At 46.2% G+C, this 6267-nt stretch overlaps 1 protein-coding gene and 1 long non-coding RNA gene across 4 annotated transcripts in view; one reads left to right on the top strand and one right to left on the bottom strand.

Annotated features, from left to right (window-relative positions):
* Positions 1-2329, bottom strand: part of ADAMTS6 (ADAM metallopeptidase with thrombospondin type 1 motif 6) — a 224010-nt gene extending 221681 nt beyond the window's left edge. For all 3 annotated transcript variants that reach the window (XR_012084520.2, XM_078384552.1, XM_020783724.3), the window contains exon 1: positions 1763-2329. The gene's annotated coding sequence lies outside the window, so the exon portion shown is untranslated. The remainder of the gene's footprint in view (positions 1-1762) is intronic.
* LOC140704974 (uncharacterized) lies at positions 96-4794 on the top strand. The gene is made up of 2 exons (XR_012084521.2): positions 96-202; positions 4547-4794. It is a non-coding gene; the product is annotated as an uncharacterized LOC140704974 (long non-coding RNA).
* The last annotated feature ends 1473 nt before the right edge of the window (positions 4795-6267 follow it).

The raw sequence follows: 6267 nt of genomic DNA, 5'->3' as shown, positions 1-6267 counted from the left end.
ACAGGCGAATCCCAGAGCCGCCTCCTGCTCCAGGCAGGCGCTGGGCCCGAGGCAGCTGCCCGCGGCGGCCACCAGCACTCGGGGCAGACGGGCGGGAGGGAGGAGGCGGCGGCGGGAAGGGGCCGCTCTTCGAAGACTTCCGAAAGAAACACACAGGCCGAGAGGAGGGGGATGAGACGGACTCGGCCCCGATCCCTACCAGGTATTGGGGCGCCCCAGGGCCTCCCTTCCCCATACAGGTTGTTTGGTCTGCCTGTGGTAGGGCTGCCGTGGGTGTGTTTCACAGACACATCACCACACTTCTTTCAAGGTAAGGGAAGGTTGGGCAGCCCGACCCACCTTTCTTAGACACCAAGCTCCACAGACTCCTAAGTAAAATATGCCTAGGATTGCAGCCTTATTAAAAACAAACCAACCAACAAACAAAAAACCCCAAACGTGAATAGCGACACTGCGGCCGCGCTCTCCGGTCCTCCGTCTGCTTCTCTCTCAAGACGCGACTCCCCAGATCAGCTGCCACCTGGGTGGTGAAGGAGGGGGTGGGGAAGAGGGCAAAACTGAAGCTATCTGTATAAACTTTTGCGCCGCCTTTCTCCTCCCCTTTTAACTTTCCAAGGGGGGGGGGGGTCAGCTGTCATTTTTTACTGCAGAAAGTCCAGACTACTCTTTAAAAAAAAACAACACTTTTTAAACCCGATCTTCCTTCACACACACCCTCACCCTCCCTCTGAGTACAAAAGGACATTTTACATCTACCCCCTTGGAAGGAACTCTACAGAACAAAAGCCCTCCTCCTCCTCCCCGCCGCCGCCGCCTCCCATCCCCCTCCGCACCGGAGGGAAGTGTCTAGCTGTTCTGGTGGAGCTGATCCTAAAGTTAACATCCAGCAGCCCATTTCCAGACAGCAGCGCTAAATCTATTTGGATAAAACGCGTGTGACCCAGACACTTGGCATGAGGCCCAAATGCGTTGCAAAGGCAGTCCAAATAAAAACAGGAGTCTGAGACGGGACTCTCTTTCTCCCCTCTTGTACACCAATGAAAGAAATCAGCAAAGACAAGCGACTGGACACACACTAGGAGGGAGCAGGAATCCAGCGGCTCCCCCCGCTCCTCCGATCACACACCTTTGCCCCCCTTCCCCACAATCCCTTTGAACAGACACCCAGCGATTCAACAGGCTCCGCACGGCTTACGAGTCTAGCAAAGCTCGCCGCGTCGACGAGCAAATCAAAGCTACGCTCTTCCATCGCTCCCATTAGCCTCTTAACAGCTTAATGTCTCTCCCTCCTTTAGGCGAGCATCTGGGATTTGGCTATCAAATTCAATGCGACCCCTTGGAGTCCATACACAAAAATTTGCACTTGTCTCCCCATATATACAGGCATTGGTGTGCCGCCACCAAAATACTGTACTGGGTTTATACGGTTAGAAGCAAAGTCTATTAATTTAAAGAAACGAATACACCACGCCAAAATTTGCATTATTCTGCCAATTGCTTGACTCTACTTCTAAAAATAGAAGTCTTCACTGCTCGGGAGAACAATTACCAAATCAACCGGCTTTGCCGCACCAAAAATCTCGCAGCCCCATTGCCTTCCCCAGATAATCCCCCAAACCCAAAGGTTTCTCTGCGAAATCATTCAGATCCTCTTCCCCCCCCCCCGGGGCATTAGAAACCACCCGCACTCCACATCTGAACGCAATATAATGCGGGAAACAAGAAAATTAGAAGGCAAAGAGTCTGCGAAGTCTTTCCTTACCGTTCTCATCTTCAATTTCTTTGCTATAAAGTGAGTTTCAAACAATAGAAATTGCACTGGAGGGCTCCCGTATTCCTCTCTCTGATTTCCCCCTCTTGGCAAGCCACGCCAAAGATATATTCTAGAGCAGAATAAAATCCTCTAGCCCTTTTTTTAAAAAGGGGAAAGCTGTGAAAAGGGACTGCCTAGGCAGCACAGAGGATGCCATCCATTCATCCGGTCTATCTAGGAGCACCCTGTATATTTTTGCCTTTCACAACCAAAAAGTGGGGGGTCGGGAGGGGGGGAGGAAGAGAGAGACGGGAAAGGGGTAGAAAGGAAATGGGGAGAGGGGGAAGACGTAATTTGGGGATGGGGTTTTTCCTCTTCTTGGCTATTCCCTTTCAGTGCAGAATTATTATGTGAATACCATCAGGAGGCGAGAGGGAAGGAAAGGGGAAGAGGGAGCAGGAAAGACTGGAGAGAAAGTTTTGTTGAAGTAGCTCGAGATCTCTTCTCACTACCGGCCTTCAGCCAACTTTGGAGCAGCAGGAGGAGCGGACTATTTTGGCCTGGGAGGTTGTGCAAGTGACGTCACTCTCCAAGCCCCTGGCGCTGCGCATGTCGGGCCCATCACGTGGAGGGGGAGGGGGACGCGGAGGTACAGTCAGGGTAACCATCGAGGGGGCAAAAGAAAACCCGCAGGGGGTTGCAGACAGTGCAGGCTTCCTTTCCCCCCCCTTGCACTTTTCGGGGGATGGGGGAAATAGCGGGTGGGCAAAGCCTGCGCCTCCCGCCTTCTCTTTTCTTTTCCAAGTCCGATGTGCTGCTTAAAAACCGTTCTGCTAAAAGGGAAGAAAAGAGGCTATGCTTCAGATGAGCCGCGGTGTCCTGGAAAACAACTGTGCTCCCGAGGAAACGCAGCGGATCCCCAACGACTGCGCCTGGACACACATTAGGGGAGAAAGGAAAAGGCGGATCCATGAACTCAAGAACTTATCCTCGTGATTTCATATGATTTTCAAATGGGATCCTCCCCAAACCACCGACAATTCATAGATCCCTTCTGCGCCCACAGACTAAACCACAGAAATCACAGCTTCTTTTTGGTAGTGCAATGGTGCCAGGGCATGGATACATGTTTTTGCCCTAGTGCAAAACCATGCACCAAAACGTCTGTGCTTTCTGTGGATTAGTCTGTGGGCACAGATGGGATCTACGTTTTGTCCTGTGTGAACACCATATGGAACCATGAGGATCAGCAGCTCTGATCCATGTGTCTGTCACTTGGAATCCATGCACTGAAGGAGTATGGTTTCTATAGTCTAGTCTGTGACCACAGATGGAATTTATTATATGATGGTGCTTTGGGGAAGATCCCATGTGAAAATCCTGTGAATCTATGAAGGTACCTTGGGTCCATGTATTTGTCCCACTACAAAGCCGCACTGTGAAGGATCTGTGATTTCTGCGGTTTGGTCTGTGGACATAGAGGGGATCTATGTTTTGGCAAGGGTTTGGATCCCAGGTGAAAATCATGTGGGTCCATGGGTTTTTCCCCCGTTGCAAAGCCATGCAGTGAGGTATCTGATTTCTACAGTTTAGTTTGTGGGGCGCAGATGGGATATATGAGCTGATACTGGTTTGAGAAAATCATATGAAATCATGATTATCCATTTTTTTTTAAATTTCATGGATCTGGTTCCACCCCTCAGTTAAGGTGGAAAGTGAGAGTGGGGAATGGAAAAAGAAGGACAAAGTAAGCAGTCTTACTTTATGGCTGGTGCAAATCCAGCTTAAGTACAAAATTGTAGCAGTCATGCTCAACTGCAATGTGCAAAATATTACAGTATACAATAATGACTGAACAGCAAGACAGTGTCAGGGTCATTCTACACCTTATGATGATACAACCCTCCATTAGGCATTTACTGCATCCTATCCAAGCAGCTGCATATCTCTGGGTGGCTTAACCTTAATCACTGTCATCTTAGAACTGCAGAGTTGGAAGGGATCCTATGGATTATCAAGTCCAGCCCCTGTCAAGGAGGCACAGTGGGGAATCAAACATCTTGATGTGTATTTAATTTATTGACCATACACTTGGCTACTTGTCATGAAGCAGTTTGCTCCTGAATACTAATTGTTGAGAGGCAAGAGCAGAAGAGGGGAGCTGCTTTCATGTCTACCTGGTGAGCTTCCCAGATACATTTACTGTATTTGGTCAGTCACTGTGTGAAACAGAATGCTGCACTAGGTATGCCTTGGGCCTGAACCTACAGCGCACATCTTCTGTTCTTACTGAAAAGCAGAGGCTGAGAGGTGACCTAGTCTATCTGTGTTGTTTTATATATGGTGAACAGTGTGTGGATGTTAAAGCAGGGTTGCATTAAATGTGTCCCACTGAATGCTGCTGGGCTGGAAGTCCAAACATGCATCTCCAACAGTAGCACTAGCTAAGGCTGATGGAAGTCAGAGTCCAACAACAATGCCTCAAAGGCTAACAAATATATTGTGCCATGGATGAGCGTCTATATCAGCAGATACGATTGATCGCTCACTTTCTCATGAAAGGAATTCAAGCAACTGTCTCACCCATTCAGAGAACATTTGAGTTAGCCTTGCCAACTACCAACATCTCTAAGAGCCATATCCCTTCCCCCAACACACACTAGCATGCATGAGAAGGAGCAACACACACTGATGTACAGAGCACAATCTCCCACTAACCGAGGAAGAGTCATCCCTCAGTAGAGGCACCGTAAACCAGGAGAGTACTGTAGTTACCAACCTTTGTCATTCCAGACATTTTGGAATTCATTTCCCAGAAGTCCCGGCCAACATAGCCAATGGAGAAGGATTCTGGAAGTTGAACTGTGAAATATCTGGAGGACCAACCATTGAAAACCCCTGTGCTAGCTAACAGGGGGCCTGGAACTGTTTTCAAGACGCAAGACTGGCAAGGAGATCAATACAGATTTTACTGACCAACGGCTGTATTTTTACATCTTCTCATTTAATGGACTAAGTAATAAATTTATCATGTTCTATTTTATATTGTTAAAATGATTATTGTACTACAGCTGAATTTAATTGTTTTGATCAGTGGTTCCCACCTTTGGTTAACCCAGGTGTTCCTGAACTGCAACTCCCAGAAGCCTTCACTACTACCTGTGCTGGCCAGGATTTCTGAGAGTTGCAGTCCAAGAACACCTGGGTTACACAAGATTGGGAACCACTGGTTTAGAGCAGAACACTAATGGAGCAAGCAAAGAGAGGAATATATAACACCTTATTAAGTGAGGACATAGATGGATGTAAAACTAAGATGGGTAAAGTACAGCATTTGAAATAGTTTGACTGCAACTCTTATCAGCGTTGACCAGCATATACAATAATAAGGGTAGGAACAGCATACTGCAATCCAGCAACATTTTGAGGGCCACCTTTTGACCATCTATGCCCTACAATCTGCTATAATATGCTCTTGTTCCTCCCCCCACCGCCTTATTGAAATCAATAGTGCAAATCAACATGTGGAACACTGGTTACCACATAAGGAATACCATAGAACTGGTATTACACAGAACAGGGCAAGGGACTGGAGCAACTGACCCATGATGGCAATATGGAACTGTTCAGTTTAGGGAAAATACAAGTACTGTAAGGGCCTTGTTAGAGATGTATTATATAAAATGATGCATGGTGTGAAAATAGTAAATGAAAGAGAGGATTTTTTTTTTCTTTTCTCATTTGAGACTCCTGAGTCATTCACTTAAGTGGAATAATGGGAGATTTGGGACAAATAAAAATAAGTACTTCTTTATCCAGTGCATAGTTAAATGGTGGAATTCACATCCACAAGATGCAGTAACAGTTGCCAATGAAGATGGCTTTAAAAGGAAATTAAATCTCTGGACATCAAGTCAACTATTGGTTACTAGTCTGGATAACTAGATATACCCTATATCTCATTAGCTAGTAAAGGCAACAAGGAGGTGTATAGAAGCACTCATATTACGCCAATGCACTTCTTAGAGCCACCTGGTGATTGTATGAACAGAATATTGGAGTAGATAGGCACTCACTTTGATCCAACATGGTTGTTTTTAAGGTTCTTAATAGAGAGGTTGAAGAACCAATAAAATTCCTCCAAGTTTGTGAATTCCTGCAGATAAAAAAAAAAATTAAATCAGCCACATGAACATAAACATATAAGGTCTCCTAACCATACCTCCTCCACCGCCCCAGCAAAGAGCATAAATTGTGAAAATATGCTAATAGAATGCCTGGAAATAGATACAATAAAGTATCTTGCAGTGCTTTAAGGAAAACAAGTTGAATTTGGTATAAGGTAAAGTAGGTTGTAATCCATTTTTCAAATGCACAGAGTTGCCAGGCTACCCTTGGCAGCCAACTTGATAACATTTATTTATATATACTGTATAAGCACATACGTCTAGCTACTGAGGCTATACTCCATGTACAAGGTCATTCACACCACCCATGTCCAAAATTATTACATC

Source organism: Pogona vitticeps, chromosome 2 (assembly GCF_051106095.1).
Source record: "Pogona vitticeps strain Pit_001003342236 chromosome 2, PviZW2.1, whole genome shotgun sequence".
NCBI lineage: Eukaryota > Metazoa > Chordata > Lepidosauria > Squamata > Agamidae > Pogona > Pogona vitticeps.
Note: the sequence above shows the minus strand (reverse complement) of the source record. Positions and strands in the feature narration are given on the sequence as shown.